Source organism: Pongo abelii, chromosome 11, assembly GCF_028885655.2.
Source record: "Pongo abelii isolate AG06213 chromosome 11, NHGRI_mPonAbe1-v2.0_pri, whole genome shotgun sequence".
NCBI lineage: Eukaryota > Metazoa > Chordata > Mammalia > Primates > Hominidae > Pongo > Pongo abelii.
In genome coordinates, this window is record NC_071996.2 from 58730711 (window position 1) to 58748898 (window position 18188).

Consider the following 18188-nt stretch of genomic DNA (forward strand, 5'->3'; position numbering starts at 1 on the left):
TTCTTCTAGGTTTTCTAGTTTATTTGCGTAGAGGTGTTTGTAGTATTCTCTGATGGTTGTTTGTATTTCTGTGGGATCGGTGGTGATATCCCCTTTATCATTTTTTATTGCATCTATTTGATTCTTCTCTCTTTTCTTCTTTATTAGTCTTGCTAGCAGTCTATCAATTTGGTTGATCCTTCCAAAAAACCAGCTCCTGGATTCATTAATTTTTTGAAGGGTTTTTTGTGTCTCTATTTCCTTCAGTTCTGCTCTGATTTTAGTTATTTCTTGCCTTCTGCTAGCTTTTGAATGTGTTTGCTCTTGCTTTTCTAGTTCTTTTAATTGTGATGTTAGTGTGTCAATTTTGGATCTTTCCTGCTTTCTCTTGTGGGCATTTAGTGCTATAAATTTCCCTCTACACATTGCTTTGAATGTGTCCCAGAGATTCTGGTATGTTGTGTCTTTGTTCTCATTGGTTTCAAAGAACATCTTTATTTCTGCCTTCGTTTCATTATGTACCCAGTAGTCATTCAGGAGCAGGTTGTTCAGTTTCCATGTAGTTGAGCAGTTTTGAGTGAGTTTCTTAATCCTGAGTTCTAGTTTGATTGCACTGCGGTCTGAGAGACAGTTTGTTATAATTTCTGTTCTTTTACATTTGCTGAGGAGAGCTTTACTTCCAACTATGTGGTCAATTTTGGAATAGGTGTGGTGTGGTGCTGAAAAAAACGTATATTCTGTTGATTTGGGGTGGAGAGTTCTGTAGATGTCTATTAGGTCCACTTGGTGCAGAGCTGAGTTCAATTTCTGGGTATCCTTGTTAACTTTCTGTCTCGTTGATCTGTCTAATGTTGACAGTGGGGTGTTAAAGTCTCCCATTATTATTGTGTGGGAGTCTAAGTCTCTTTGTAGGTCACTCAGGACTTGCTTTATGAATCTGGGTGCTCCTGTATTGGGTGCATATATATTTAAGATAGTTAGCTCTTCTTGTTGAATTGATCCCTTTACCATTATGTAATGGCCTTCTTTGTCTCTTTTGATCTTTGTTGGTTTAAAGTCTGTTTTATCAGAGACTAGGATTGCAACCCCTGCCTCTTTTTGTTTTCCATTTGCTTGGTAGATCTTCCTCCATCCTTTTATTTTGAGCCTATGTGTGTCTCTGCACATGAGATGGGTTTCCTGAATACAGTACACTGATGGGTCTTGACTCTTTATCCAATTTGCCAGTCTGTGTCTTTTAATTGGAGCATTTAGTCCACTTACATTTAAAGTTAATATTGTTATGTGTGAATTTGATCCTGTCCTTATGATGTTAGCTGGTTATTTTGCTCGTTAGTTGATGCAGTTTCTTCCTAGCCTCGATGGTCTTTACAATTTGGCATGATTTTGCAGTGGCTAGTACCGGTTGTTCCTTTCCATGTTTAGTGCTTCATTCAGGAGCTCTTTTAGGGCAGGCCTGGTGGTGACAAAATCTCTCAGCATTTGCTTGTCTGTAAAGGATTTTATTTCTCCTTCACTTATGAAGCTTAGTTTGGCTGGATATGAAATTCTGGGTTGAAATTCTTTTCTTTAAGAATGTTGAATATTGGCCCCCACTCTCTTCTGGCTTGTAGAGTTTCTGCCGAGTGATCTGCTGTTAGTCTGATGGGCTTCCCTTTGTGGGTAACCCGACCTTTCTCTCTGGCTGCCCTTAATATTTTTTCCTTCATTTCAACTTTGGTGAATCTGACAATTATGTGTCTTGGAGTTGCTCTTCTCGAGGAGTATCTTTGTGGTATTCTCTGTATTTCCTGAATCTGAATGTTGGCCTGCCTTGCTAGATTGGGGAAGTTCTCCTGGATAATATTTTCTTGCAGAGTGTTTTCCAACTTGGTTCCATTCTCCCCATCACTTTCAGGTTCACCAATCAGATGTAGATTTTGTCTTTTCACATAGTCCCATATTTCTTGGAGGCTTTGCTCGTTTCTTTTTATTCTTTTTTCTCTAAACTTCCCTTCTCACTTCATTTCATTCATTTCATCTTCCATCACTGATACCCTTTCTTCCAGTTGATCGCATTGGCTCCTGAGGCTTCTGCATTCTTCATGTAGTTCTCGAGACTTGGCTTGCAGCTCCATCAGCCCCTTTAAGCACTTCTCTGTATTGGTTATTCTAGTTTATACATTCATCTAAATTTTTTTCAAAGTTTTCAACTTCTTTGCCTTTGGTTTGAATTTCCTCCTGTAGCTCGGAGTAGTTTGATCATCTGAAGCCTTCTTCTCTCAACTCGTCAAAGTCACTCTCCATCCAGCTTTGTTCCGTTGCTGGTGAGGAACTGCGTTCCTTTGGCGGAGGAGAGGTGCTCTGCTTTTTAGAGTTTCCAATTTTTCTGCTGTTTTTTCTCCATCTTTGTGGTTTTATCTACTTTTGGTCTTTGATGACGGTGATGTACAGATGGGTTTTTGGTGTGGATGTCCTTTCTGTTTGTTAGTTTTCCTTCTAACAGACAGGACCCTCAGCTGCAGGTCTGTTGGAGTTTGCTAGAGGTCCACTCCAGACCCTGTTTGCCTGGGTATCAGCAGCAGTGACTGCAGAACAGCGGATTTTCGTGAACTGCGAATGTTGCTGTCTGATCGTTCCTCTGGAAGTTTTGTCTCAGAGGAGTACCCGGCTGTGTGAGGTGTCAGTCTGCCCCTAGTGCGGGGAGCCTCCCAGTTAGGCTGCTCAGGGGTCAGGGGTCAGGGACCCACTTGAGGAGGCAATCTGCCCGTTCTCAGGTCTCCAGCTGCGTGCTGGGAGAACCACTGCTCTCTTCAAAGCTGTCAGACAGGGACATTTAAGTCTGCAGAGGTTACTGCTGTCTTTTTGTTTGTCTGTGCCCTGCCCCCAGACGTGGAGCCTACAGAGGCAGGCAGGCCTCCTTGAGCTGTGGTGGGGTCCACCCAGTTCGAGCTTCCCAGCTGCTTTGTTTACCTAAGCAAGCCTGGGCAATGGCGGGCGCCCCTCCCCCAGCCTCGCTGCCGCCTTGCAGTTTGATCTTAGACTGCTGTGCTAGCAATCAGCGAGACTCCGTGGGTGTAGGACCCTCCGAGCCAGGTGCAGGATATAATCTCCTGGTGCGCCGTTTTTTAAGCCCCTTGGAAAAGCGCAGTATTGGGGTGGGAGTGACCCGATTTTCCAGGTGCCATCTGTCACCCCTTTCTTTGACTAGGAAAGGGAACTCCCTGATCCCTTGCGCTTCCTGAGTGAGGCAATGCCTTGCCCTGCTTTGGCTCGCGCATGGTGCGCTGCACCCACTGTCCTGCGCCCACTGTCTGGCACTCCCTAGTGAGATGAACCTGGTACCTCAGATGGAAATGCAGAAATCACCCGTCTTCTGCGTCGCTCATGGTGGGAGCTGTAGACCGGAGCTGTTCCTATTCGGCCATCTTGGCTGCCCTCCTGCATATGACTCTTGACTCAGCTTTTATTGCACCAGTTTCCTCAAGAGATGTACCAAGTGCTATCCTAAGTATTTTATTTATATATATATATATAAACTATTTTAATTTTACCAGTAACCCATGACGTTTATACGCTGTTATGATTACCACCCACATTGAACTGATGAAGAAAACAGGGGACTGGGAAATTAACATGGATGCCTAAGGTAAGAAGCTACTGAGTAACAAAACAGGCTTTTGAGCCCAGGGAGTCCAAGGTCTGTGTCATTCTATCCTATTGCTTCTTAGCACAGATGTTGGAAACCAGAGATTTGAGGATATGTGTGCTTGGTCAGTCATTAGGTGACGTGTATCTAGTCCTGATTTTACCACAAATTAGCTGAAGACTTTGCAGAAGTCACTTAACATCTTTGGGCCTTACTTTCTTCTTCTGTAAAAGGAAGGAGTCACAGATACAGATGGCAAGGGTTAGCCAAAAAAATAAAAATTAAAAATAAAAAATAAGCTGTTAGGAAGGAAAAATAAAATATATTTTGATAAATCTTTATGTAATACTTGTGTTTAAGGGGCTTTTATAGTTCAACATCATCTTAATTTACCTTTTGGAGAACACAGATTATGGTTTCTAAATAATCATTCTGACTTCAAGGTGTATAATGGTGTCTCAATGGCTATTGAATCAAACCCAGATTTCTTTTATTGGTATACAAGTTCTTCTATAACATGTGTTTATTCAATTTTATTTCTTCCTACCCTCTGACTCAAGTTCTCTACTTTAGTTAGTATCTGTCTTATATATGTGCCTAGTTCATTCTCACCCCTCACTCTCTTGACCTCTTCATAGGAAAAACTTCTCCTCTCTATCCCTTCCAAATCCATGTCTTGTTCAACATACAGCTCAAACCCTTTCTTCTCCCCATTAAGCACTATATTTTTTTCTCTCTCACATAGTTTAACCCTGGGACATAAAGAATCTTTTATTGTAAACTAACTAATCAATTTCCACTTGTTTTTCCACCAACTAGATTAAGAACTAAGGCCATATATTTCCTCCACTTATAACTTCTTCCCTCAGTAATCTACTGTGTACATTAATGAATTCAGTAAATGCATGTTGACTTATTCACTGACCTCTGATATGCATACTACACAAATACTTTGTATGTCAAACTATCATTTCCAGAGAATTTGGTAGCAAATGCCAAAATGAAATTACATGTAGCTGAATCTTGTTTTAGGTTCTGTTTCTGAATATTGGAGATTTCAAATAAGAATAATGTGGAAAAATTATGCTTCCAAATGGATATCTAGGTAATGAGCATTTTAACAAATGGCAATGCCTTGATTTGTTGAAGCAGTGCAGAACAGGAGAAATGACTGTAGGTTTACATCTTGGCTCAGCCACCAACCAGAGTGTTATTTGGGGCAAGTTATAGAATATATGTTTGGTGAAATATGAATAATAGAACCAACAAGAAGTTGTGATGTGTTTTCAATGAAAGAACATAAGTGCGTCATTTCATGCCTGGCTCATGTTAAATAGCCAATAAATAAGCAAATGGTCTATATCTTGATTATAAAACATTATGCATTCATCAAAACTCATCAAACAATATTCTTGAATATTACTATGTGTAAACACCCTAATAAACCTGACTTTTAAAATAATGATATTAAAAATGAGAGGCTAGGCAGCCAGAATCACAATCAAAATTATATCACAGATCCCATCTGCTGAGGACAACACCACCAATGAGGCTGAGCATGGAACATTAGGTACTCCTGCTGACACTGCTTGACTTGCCACATTACCAGAATAAATTCCCATCTTTCCACACTTCTCTGCATCCCTAGCTCCAAATTCCGAAGTCCCAGATGGATGGAGATGATTTGTTGAAATAGATCACATGCAACACCACGACTGTGAAGAACCTTAGGAAAAAGCATCCTATCTTGTTGGTTTCTGTAGTAAGAAAGCTGGCCAGAACTCAAATGAAGGAGAATTCTCAAACACAGAAAAAGCATTTTAAAAATCAACTACGCTGCAACATTTAGAAATTTTTGCAAATTAATAAGAAAAAGGTAGGCACATCAATACAATATTAAAGTATATAAAATGGCAATGCCCTTATCCCAAACATAATATTTGAAAATATTTGATATTTAATCTCACATTAATTACTAGTAATTAATGTAAGTTAAAATTGTAACATATTTTAAACATAAACTTGGCATATCGGCTTTTTATGTATCCAGGTTTGAAAAGGATTTGGGGAAATGAATACTTTAATAAACCGAAATGGCAGTATACATTGCTATTATAACATTTCTTGAGAGTATTTGGCAATACCTATTAAAACCTTTAAAAATGTTCACGCTCTTTGATCAAGCAATTTCATTTCTATGGATTCAACCTAATAAAATATTTTTAAAACTACACAAAGACCGATACACAAGTTTTGCTTCTAATAGCAAAATTTGGGGAAATTACCAAGGTCCAACTGTAGACAATTGATTACATAAACCATATGACATTCTTCATACTAAAGAATATTAATCACATAAAATTGTGTAGTGAATAATATTTAGTGATATGGAAAAAATAAATGTCCACTTCATTAAGTAAAATAACGTTTATCAAGATTTGTGTACCTCTGATAAAATATCTTCATTTACATGGAAAGATACTGCAACTATGCATATAAAATGTTAAGAGTGGTATTTCTGAATGGTGATAGCCTAAGTGGTTTTTTGTTTTGTTCAACTATTTAAAAAAAAAAAACTATTTAACAAATGTGTCTTTTATATTGAGAAAAACAACAAACTTATTTTTTGAAGTTAGAAGTTGTCCTCTCAGCCTCCAAAGACTCATTTCCCTTAACTAATCATTATGTATTTATCATCTCTGGATGTATCCAAGTCCATTTTAAAGCTAGTTTCACATTTTCCATCAAAATCACCTCCTTCAGTATCAAATTTCATATGTTTACTACCTGCAGCAAATTACATATTTTTTATTTGTGTTAAGATTTCCTCTTTTAAACTTCAAAAGAAGCTTGCACAAGAAAGGAATTAACATTTATTGAACACCTACTATGTGCCAGGAACTATTTAAATCCCATTCACATATGTTAGTTCATTTGCATTTAAGTCTGGTTCCAATTATACATAACTTTCATAATTTGACAGGCATCAATCATTTTTCATTTTCGCCTGCATATTGCCAGACAGATGAGAGCACATATTTTTAGATTGTCCTCAGATGGCAGCACTCACATTCCCTTGATTCAGTTCAGGTGCCCTTTTCTGGACCTTCTCTAGCTATTCTTCTGGTTCCAAAATTCCACACATTGTTCTCCTGACTCTAATACTCTTTTTGATAATGCCCCAAAATTGCTGGCATGTGGGGAAGTAGGCTGTTTTCCTGTGGGAGAATCTACTCTTGGAAATCACTCAAGTAACCCCCAGTTCATAAGAATGAAAAGATTAGCAATATATTTCATCAGTATATTTTAAATATAAATTAAACCTACATCTCACACATCTGAGTCCCTGTTAATAACATAACAACAAACGCTTCCACCGCAATATATTTCTCAGTTTCTATTTTTAATGAAGTTCTACCTTCTGGGAGATGATCTTATTCATTCATACTCTGTGCCTTGTCTGGACAACAAAGTAGATATGTTCTATGCCAAATTGATCTGGAAACCCGAAGAAACATAATTATCATTAAGCAATACTTTTGCTTCTAGGGTCAGGAGAAATCTCAAGGATTGGAAACTGAAGACTAAATCTGTTCATTTGGTTCAGCAATGCAGTCATTCTGTATTAAGAAGCTATGGCTAAAAATGACCCAAAATCACAGGACACCTCTTTTCTTTCTCTATGTCTCTCTCTCCAACAAAACATGTAAAGTAATTACAGTGATTGAGTTAAAAGATTCTTGAAATTATGCTTATGCAAAGGATGGCAGGGAGTCACAGAATGACCTTGGTAACCCCAGCAAGCTGATCTCTCTACAAGATCATTCTAAAAAACTTGGGTTTCTATTCTTTAGGCGCTAATGAGCTAAGGAAATTTGATAACTAACACATGACTTTATATTTCAGTTTTAAAACTTTATTACTGCAATGAATATGGGTACTGGTCCATAGAGCCAAACCCCCAAAAAAATCTCCAAATGGAGCTAATGAAAATTATGAGGCAGACCAAGAGGAAATCAAGCAGAAGTCCTAAAATAAATCAAATACTCCATAAAGCCATACATGAATGCCAATGTCTATGAACAGGATTACCATATGCCTTATAGACCAATCATGTTATATGAGGCTTTTACTATAAAACTCATAGAATCTAATTGATTCTCAAGGCTTTAAAGGAATTAGAATCTAGCCAAAACTCCACCATATTTATAAGAGTCCTCTTCAATATAACCATCAAGGGACCACCCGGCTTCTGCTTAAAACTGCCCAAGGATAGGGAGCTTATTAACTCCTGAAGCAGCCTATTTCAGCTCCAGAAAGCTCAAATCACTAGAAAGTTCTTTTATTACTAAACTGAAATCTGCTGCTGTGATCTTTCTGTATTCACCCTCTAGGAAGACAGAACATCTGAGGGTTTCCTAAAATGAATGCATATGGTTACTAAAAATTTCTAATGTGTATGCATATTGTGAATGTATACATTTTTCTCCATCAAATGTCAAAAGCATTTATCGGATTCACAAAAGTTAAGACTCTCCATTGTAGGGTAACACAGAATAAATCTAAACTTCATTCTGCATGAAAGATACCTGAAGACAAAAATCACACACAGTCTTTGTGTGACTATGAGTCCTCCTTTTTCAAACCAACCATATGTAATTCCTTAACCTGTTTCTCACTTCAGCAGCTTATTGAACTCATTATATTTTTTCAACATGTTAAGTGCCACTTGTATAATATGGTCCCCAAATTAAACACAATACTCTGGGTATTCTGCAGCACAGATAAAGCAAGTTTTTCACTGCCCTCTTTCCTGGGTGCTCTACATCTGTTAATGAAGCCTAAGCACTGAACTGTTTCTATCAGTTGGGCAGTTGCTGGCTCTGTGGCCAGGCATTGCTCTATACAAAAGAGAATAAGGACCCAGGAAAGTGGGGTAGCTGTCCAGCCAACAAAGCTGTTCACTTCACTAGCCAGGTGCATAGCCAGGGTCAGGGAATTCCAGAGCTGTTGGGCCAGCTCTCTTCCATAGGTAGGAGGAAAACCTTAACATATGTACAAGATGCAAAAGGTCTCTAGGCACCTACTTACTACCACCTAATATTATCAAAATGCCAGGTTGCATCTGTCAATAGACCATCTCTACACAACACTTAATCAATAAGTCAATCAATCAATAAAACTTCTCTTCTCTATTCCACAAACTTGATGCCTCCTTACCAGAATCTTTGCTAGAGGACAGAGGAAAGATTTGAATTCATCTTTCTAACTTTTCTGTATTAATAAAGGAAAGAAAATGAGGTGGAAAAGAGGCACCCAGAAAGACATATCATCTGATAAGAAAGTGATTCTTCTGATTCCTCTACCTTGAACCACCTCCTTTATTAGTTCCCCCACTAAAAGTTGCTAACCAAATTGGTCCATGCATGAGACTTACATGACACTATAACTTGCTAATGGGCAGTTTGGCTGTACTTTAAAAGTAAGTTTTCATGACCTATGGATTCTCTTGCCTTCCTGTCTTGGACCAGGCAGCACCTGCCACTGGAAAGAAGGGAGATGGTCATCCATTTCTTTTATTCCATGTAACTGAATAGATAAACAGACTTAACATCCTTCTGGAACGCAACTAGAGTTGCCAATTTTTGCAAATAAAAATACAGAATTGCTAGTTAAATTTTAGTATCAGATAAAGAATAAATAATTACTCGTGTAAGTATGCCCTGTGCAATATTTGAGATATACGTCACACTGAAAATGTATGTATTGTTTATCTGATGTTCAAATTTAACTAGCTATCCTGTATTTTGCCTGACAACCACATACCCAATTATTTCACCCCTTCTTTTCTACTTTCCTTCTCTCTTTCTCTCCGTCTTTCTTTCCTCCTTCACCCCAATATCTTTCTTTTTGTGCCAGCATATACATCAAGGGTTTGGAGGTTCTAAGATCTGAACTAGGACCAAAAACAAAAAAGAGTCTCAGAAATTCAAAGTGGACCTCAAGCCCAAGCACATTCTCCAAATCATCTTTAAGCAGAACTCTGCCCTTGGCATGGTAGTAGAAGACTCGTTATTCAGTTATTTTTAAACTTGTACTTTTTTTTATTTGAATAATGTTCCTCAACCACTGTAAAACTTCCTGATTAAGAGACAAGAGAGAAGAGAGCAACAAAAAAAAATCCATATTTAGGGAGGCCCTGACTTAATGCCAACAAGTATTATCAAAACCTTATCTTTGAACTGTCATACATGCCTTGTGGAATGCAAAATGGTACAGCTAGTCAGGAAAAGTTTGACAGCTTCTTATAAATTTACATATGCATATACTATATGACCCAGCAATCCCACTCCTAGAAAGAAAGTTGAAATGAAATCTCACATTCACACAAAAACCTGTGCACAAATATTTGTAGCACTTCTATTCATAATCACCAGAAACTGCAAACAGCCCAAAACGTTCTTCACCAGATGAATAGACTAACTGGTACACCCATGAAACAGAAGACAAGGGGGCAATAAAAAGAAACAAACAAGATAATGAGCAATAACTTGGACAAATCTCAAAGGCATTGTACCTGGTGAAAGAAACCAATCTCAAAAGGTTACACGTTGTACAATGCTACGCATATTACATTCTCAAAACAATACAAAACTATAGTACCACAAAACAGATCAATGGTTACCAGGAGTTACAGGTGGGGACAGAGAAGACTTATAAATAGATAGTGTGAGAAAATGCTTTGGGGTGAGGAAACTGCTCTGTGTGTGTCTTGAGTGTGGTGGTGTTTCCAGTATGTATACATATGTCAGAACTGGTAGAACTGCACACCAAAAAATATGCTATTTTACTTTATGTTAATTTAAAGATTTTCTCTAAGAGTGGGGGCATCTTAACGTGAACCTGTAACAACAGCTCAAAAAAAAGAGAGAACTAGCACCCTTAAATTACACTCTGTGTAACTAGAATTAAATCTGCTCCTTCATGTCCCTGCTTTTTACAGCTCTTCCCCTTCATAAACAATTGAATACGTGGATTTGGTGGAGCTACTTTGAGCCCCTGTACATAAATTGCTATTTTTTACAGATATGGGAATCAAATCTTAACTTAATCCAAGGCGATGCATCTTATGAATCTTTGTGTCACAGATTTCTTGCTGTGGCCTAAAATCAGACCCTAAAGATCCAATACTGAATTCTAAAGTATAACACTACTACTCCATCGACATTGCAGATACAGCTTTGGGTAGCTAGGGTACATGTTATGTGACCTCAGTGCAATGCTGTCAATCAGAGTTTGAGCTCCTGCTCCAGAGATGATTAACCTGATTGTCATGCTTTTTTCTGAATGATATGATATGATCCTACACAATGCAGGCTGATTCATAAGTCAAGCACAAGGAAATGTAAAATAGATGAGTCGTATGTATGTGAAAGGAAGCAAGCTCTACGAAAAATCCATCAAGTTATCAGTATATGAGGGTTGTTTTTTTTTTAGCACAATTTAGAATTAACAGAGAAGAAAATAGGAAAGCAGATTCAACAAAGATTTTTGTCGAAGCAACTGTTCAGTCCTAGGAGGCTCCGCCAGCTGTCTGGTTGTGTGAGGAATCCACAGCCATGGCTCACTGGTTGCAAAGCTGGGAACAGAATCAGAACTGAAGCCTCATTGCCATAGGAACACTAACTTCTGCATTTTTCTTTTCTTCATAAAACTGTACATGAGAACTGCTAATAAATTTCACATATCTTGGCTTTATAAGAGAAAAATCTCAAGATGTGCATAACTTGGCAATTTTCTTCAAGTTTGGAAGCTTGATGGAGCTTTCAGAGTATTCCTCAAGGATGTGTCCTAATTTACTTTTTAAAAAGATAGATGATATAAAAAAGTCACATAGGTTCTAAACTTCAGTGAAAATAAAAATAAAAATAATGCTCTTTAAAAAACATCTTAAAGAAACAGAGGGCTCTGCAGCCACATATATCTATCAGATTCCTTGTCATATGGACTCCTTGCAGATGTTTAATCATGTCATGCCTAGTGATCCATCTTTCTTTCTTTTTCACTTCTAGGTATTACAACAATCTGTTTTCATAAGGATGACCAATGACATTGTTTTTGATTCAACAAATATATGTTAACACCTACCTTGTACCATGCCAGAAATCACGCTAGGCATTGAGGGAAAAAAAAATAGATGCCTAAGATGGAGTTCTTGTCATCAAAGAGTTCAGTCTGGTAAGGTTAACAGTCTGGTCAAGGAGACATCGGATGAAAATATAATGAGGCAAATACAACCAGGAAACTGCCAGTCACAAGGCATTGTGCAAAAACTGATTAATTCCATGTTACCAAAAAGATGCCTGCACTTATATGTTTATCACAGCACTATTTACAATAGCAAAGTCATGGAATCAACCCAAGTGCCCATCAATGGTAAATTAGATAAACAAAATGTGATACATATATATCATGGAATACTAAACTAAACAGCCATTAAAAAAATAATAAAATCTTGTCCTTTGCAACAACATGGATGCAGCTGAAGGCCGTTATCCTACGTGAATTAATGCAAAAATAGAAAGTCGAATGCTGCATTTCTCACTCTGAGTGGGAACTAAACAATGGGTACACATGGACATAAAGACAGAAACAATAGACACTCCCCAGTGTCCAAAAGGAGAGAGGGAAGGGGAAAAAAAGCAGCTATTTATTAGGCATTATGCTTACTCTTTGGGTAATGGGTTGACTAGATGCCCAAACACCACCATTACAGAATATGCCCGTGTAACAAACCTGCACATGTACCCCCTGAATCTATACTTTTTATAAAAAAATGATAACTATCAGAAAGCAGAAGCTAAAGGCAAGGACGGAAACTTCCCCTGGGACTAACAACTGAATTCTGTACTGACAAAGCAAGAGTTGACCAGTTGAACAATGTAAGAATGAACATTCTTACCAGAGATGAGAACATACAATGACCAGGTTGAGCAAAAACCAATTCAAAGATTTGGCCAAGAACCAGGTTACTATATGCAGTATAGTAACAATATGCAGTGTTTCTATCTTCGAAGACATTATTCTCTTGGCAATATGAGAGCATGTCTCATATTATTCTCAGTGATCAGACTCAACAGTGATCAGACTCAAACTTGATTACATGTATATGTAAGGGAAATAAAATAAGCTTCTTATATGCTCTATGGCATGAGTCTTCTTCTCTATGGTATTTGAAATATGTAGGATATTGATAAAAAGAACAGACATTTCTGAATGTATTTAGCGACATATCATCATAACAAGATTACCACAGTAATCATCATTTATCCAAAAATTTTTGAAGAATTTTTACAGCACTTACATATCAACTTTTCTATGTTCCCCATTCCTCCATTGAATGTGATTATCTTTTACAGACACAGTATGGTAAATATATTGTTGATTAAGGTGGTATATATGTTATTTTTATAAATTGGGGATTTTTTAGCCAAAGCTTTTGTTGTCATCTCACTTTGAATGAATTAACATCAAATATTCCTATTTTTACTAACTTGGAAATTAGGAACGTATAAAGAGATTTATGACAAACTCACCTGTGAATCTTGAAGAAAATGAATTTGCCACAAGCTACAGGAATTATTAGATGACTATGATTAGATGACAAAGGATAAAATAAATATGTTAAAAATAATAAATGTCATATATAATGAAATTTCATAATAAAACAAATGCTCTAATCATTAGTCTAAATTTTTAGAATTCATTAATAAATAAAAAAGATGTGTTTCACATTAATAAACAGCATGTAGACAGCTGTAAATCCAACACTCTGACAATTGTCACTAGCTAATGAAAGTGGGTTTATTATAAAGAGCTTAATTGTGGCAAGACTCATTCCTAAGAAACTCCTCATACTTAGGCTTCAGAGAAGTTTTAAATATGTGATACCAAAGGGGAAAAAATGCTATGAGTTGGAGATTCAATTACCTAATTACTATTAAATTTGCTGGAAAGAATTAGTACCACTCTTCTCTTATAATGATGAAGCTAAAATGGCAAAAGCTAGAAGTAATTCCAGGATTTTCATTATGTTATCTATTGAACAATCTCTGGTATATCTCTACTCATGAATTAATATCTTGCTCAAGAGTGCCTTCTCTCCTAGCAGGATGAATGTTACCTTAAGTCAAATGCTATATTAAGTTGATATAAATTTGCAAAATCAGAGTTATAAAAAGAATATGTACTATTTTACCCAAATTATGCATCACCATTGAACAGTTCTAACACCTAATTTAGGGTAATTTGTTTTAATATTAGCATTATTTTGATAAAATTGCACACACCTTTTCTACATTATAATGTATGAAAATTCTATTTCTATAATATTTGTCTCTCTGGTTATAAAGTAGCTCCAGAGTGATGGTTAATATATTCATGCCAAGGTTTCTTTCATCATCTGTCTAAAGCGACATTGAAACTGAAGATTGTTTTTTAATTTGGCAGTCATTGAATATACTCATTTTATGCACAGCTCATGCAATATGATATAGCTGCTCACTTAGTGCCTCAGCCTACCAAGAAAATTATATAATTATATAAAATGCATTGCTGGTCCTTTCCTCTGAGCACTCAGAGAAGAGAGATATTTCAACTTTGACTTTGCACCACCAACAATGGTAAGATTGGCAGAGCTGATTTTTTTTAAGAACTGCCAACTATACCATTACAAATGCAAATCTTCATTAGAAAAAAATAGTAATACCTTTAGCAAACAGACGTACCAAAATAACTGTCAATTTGTTCAATTTGGTTAAAATAATCAGTGAAATATTAATAATTTACTAGTAGAGTAAAACAATTTTGGACGTCAAAGAAACTGAACAATATTCACAAGTCTGTAACTGAAACCACACAATATCATCATGTGGGACATACACGTGTAATATTGGTCATCAGTCTGTAAGTATTAAAATATAATATAACATGGAAAATTTACTCGTATGTTTTAAATTAATGATGAGATTTGCAGGCTGATATGACTGCAAAAGTATGGTCTAGTAATTGTTTCCTAAATTCTTCACTTTTTTAAATTATACTTTAAGTTCTAGGATACATGTGCACAACGTGCAGCTTTGTTACATATGTACACATGTCCCATGTTGGTGTGCTACATCCATTAACTCATCGTTTACATTAGGTATATCTCCTAATGCTATCCCTCCCCATTCCCCCCACCCCACAACAGGCCCCGGGTGTGTGATGTTCCCCACCCTGTGTCCAAGTGTTCTCATTGTTCAATTCCCACGTATGAGTGAGAACGTGCGGTGTTTGGTTTTCTGTCCTTATGATAGTTTGCTCAGAATGATGGGCTTTTTTATCCAGGCAAACTTGACAAATAGTGTTCTGTTTGGTTTGGTTAGTTTGGTTTTACGTTTGGCCTCCTCATAAATTCCAGACCATTCTGTCATCTAATTTAGATGCATTCTCTCTGGGCTCACATAGTTTTTCAGACATGACTCTCATAGTACATCCCCCATCCCCTCACAGTTGGGGTTTATTTACTTCTTTTTCCCCCACTAGGCTGTACCTTCCTTGAGAACAGGAATAAGCAAGTCTTTCTTGACTTTGCATCCCCAGGGCCTAGGACTGTGCCTGGAACACAGTATTTGCTCAATAAATATTTGATAAGTGAATAAAGCAACCAACTCAAGGGGAAATAAAGTTCAATATAATATGAATTAATATTAACAGCTTGCCCTTTTTCTTTATCTTTATCCTTTCCCTCCTCCTCTCACATTGCTCTCAGCCCCTCCTCTGCTCTTCTCCCTCCCCAAATTCTGTATATAATATTAATAACTATTACTTAAATGGTAAAAATAACATAACCAGTGTCTAGTACAGAGCCTGCAGTATAGCACATTCTCAACAAGTAATTTTTGAATAAAGGAAAGGAAGGAGCCACGAGGGGAGAAAGGAAGGATAATATTCAAAAACTCAGTAGAGATGCTATGTTGTAAGGCTTAATACAGTGTAAAGAAGGTTACTGCCTCACTCTTTCCTCCTTTGCCTTTGATGCAAATTTATTATCTGCATATTGAGCTTTTCTCGATAGTTCATTTTGTCTAATTATAATTTTCTAAAGATTAAACATGATTTAAATGAAAGAGATAGAGTTCACATTGCAAAAGATCAACCCTGGTGATCTAGGTTGTAGCCCATTTCTCTGACCAAGAAATAAATATGCTCCTTGTCTATCCGACTCTCAGTTTGTAGAGAAATCAATCACACCAAATGATGTTCAAAACCCCAGGAGTGTAGGAAAAGTCAAACTCACACCCACCCATCCACTTCTGGTGGGGACAAAATAAACAGCATATGGAATCTGCATTATGGGTTCAGTTTAATTCAATCAATGTCTGAATATTTGTTTAATTCAATCAATGTCTGAATATTTGTTTCCTGGATGTTTGTTAAATATTTGCATGAGGGAATCGGGTTAATTAATGCATAAAAGTAGTCTGACTTCAGAGTGACTTTTGATATAAGTAGGAAAGAGAAAACTGGAAATGCTGGCTCTTTATGAAAGTCAATTTCTCTTCTGTGCTGACCAAATAACAGGAAAAATACAAGATTTTGGGTGCAAGGGTTTTTTTTAATTGACAGCAGAAGATATAAGTGGCATTTTCTGTGGGTTGTTAAAATTAATTTGTCAACGCTAAGCTAGGAATTAATATATTTCTGTGATGGTTTTAGATGCACTTTTTAGTTTTATTTTTAATTGACAAATAATAATTGTGTATATTTATGGGGTATAAAATTATATTTTAATGCATGTGTACGTTGTAAAATTATTGAATCAGGGTAATTAGCATATCTATCACTGCAAATATTTATCTTGTTTGTGGTAAGAACATTTACTATCCTCTATTTTAGCTACTTTAAAATATACAGTACATTATTATTAACTATAGTCAGGCACTCTTTTTCAATCAATTTTTGCTGTTGAAGTTGTCATTGTTCTCATTAAAATGTTTATATAATTGTAAAGAAATAGAGATATAATATTGGCGACTTTGTTTTTACATACTTTTTAAGATAATTAAGTCCATACAAGCAAAATGCTTCATTTGAGAGGATTTAATTTATTAATGCTAAAACTCACCCAGTCCAGCAAAGTGTTCCAGCAAGTTTCCTCTATGAATTTGGTCACTTAAAGGGTGTTTTTAAGTTGTGACAATGGAGCAATATGTAAGATAGACAACGTATCTTTTATTTTTCCTATATGCAGGAACTTAGGAGTTTATTCAAACCATTACTCTCTCTAAAATTCTAGCTAATGCCCATCTAGGGTCACAGCCCACAGAATAGGTAGTTGCTTATTCCATAGGATTAGCCCAGGGCTGAGTAGGTCATCCCTGCCCCCTCCATAAAATATCTCCCTTGTCCTCATGTGCCATCATGCTTGAAATTCTCTCTTTAGAGATTCATTCATTTGGGTTAAACATTATCCTCTGATTAAAAAATGCAAATAAATGAAATAAAACTTTAAGCTACTAACCATAAAAATCATAAATCACAAGACTAGAAGCAACCCTTGAAATCATCTATTCCCACCTCTGTTCTACAGAGAATCTGTGCCTGATGATAACCCCAGTTAAGCTATTAAAAAATGTCAGGGAAGAAAGCAGGGTACAGATAGAGAAGGTAGAGAAGGCCATGAGTGTTGAAGGCAGGGCTTGTCTTAGTCACCATCGTGTGTAGAACTAACTATTTTACTTAGTTAATGCTACCATGTATCTTGTCATCAAAAAGATGGATTTCGAAGACAAACAGAACCACTATCTTCTGGCGATGTAACTTAAGCAAGATTGTTTTCACCTTCTCAGCTTTAATTCTTATTATAAATAAAAAATAAATAAAATATGCCCTTCATGGCTGTTTTAAAGAGAAAATAAAGTAAAATTTTGTGATGTGTTACTTTATTCTTTTACTTTTCTTTTTTAAAAAAGTTATCCTCAAATGCTTGTTAAAAAAAAAAAAAAAAAAGAAAGAAAGAAAGAAAAAACATCTGGTGCCAGACTTTACCTGAGGGTAGCTTTCATCTAAAGTCAAGTCATTAAACAACCATGTCAGTGGCCACTCACCATAGCACTTCCAAGGGTGTTAATGTACTATTCAATTTTATATCAGCTTGGATTTTTAAAAAGAGCTAAACCCACATGATTACACAGAACTACTAGTACGTATGTTCCACAAGGGCAGGGACTTTAGTTTTGTTCATAACTATATACCCAACACCAGCACATAATGGGAGGACAAAAATAGTCATTGAATAAATGAAGGAATCCTTCTATTTCCCCACAAGATCGAGAGAGGCTTTGTAAGGAAAGAAAAGGAGATCATGACTACAAGTAAGTTTATTTTATGTAGATATGCAAAGGTTGTAATAATGAAGAAAAATAAGAGAAAAAGAAAAAGCAGCCGCCAATTTTTGTAGTGTACCTACTTGTGCCAAGTGCTTTTAATCCTCACAAAACTTTCTAAGATGATATATTTACCTACTCCCATTCTAAGA

General features: G+C 36.5%; 1 long non-coding RNA gene across 1 annotated transcript; it reads left to right on the plus strand.

Annotated features, from left to right (window-relative positions):
- The first annotated feature begins 2977 nt into the window (after positions 1-2977).
- On the plus strand, positions 2978-12805 carry LOC129057998 (uncharacterized). Its single transcript, XR_008522811.2, has 3 exons — positions 2978-3054; positions 3516-3607; positions 11680-12805. It is a non-coding gene; the product is annotated as an uncharacterized LOC129057998 (long non-coding RNA).
- The last annotated feature ends 5383 nt before the right edge of the window (positions 12806-18188 follow it).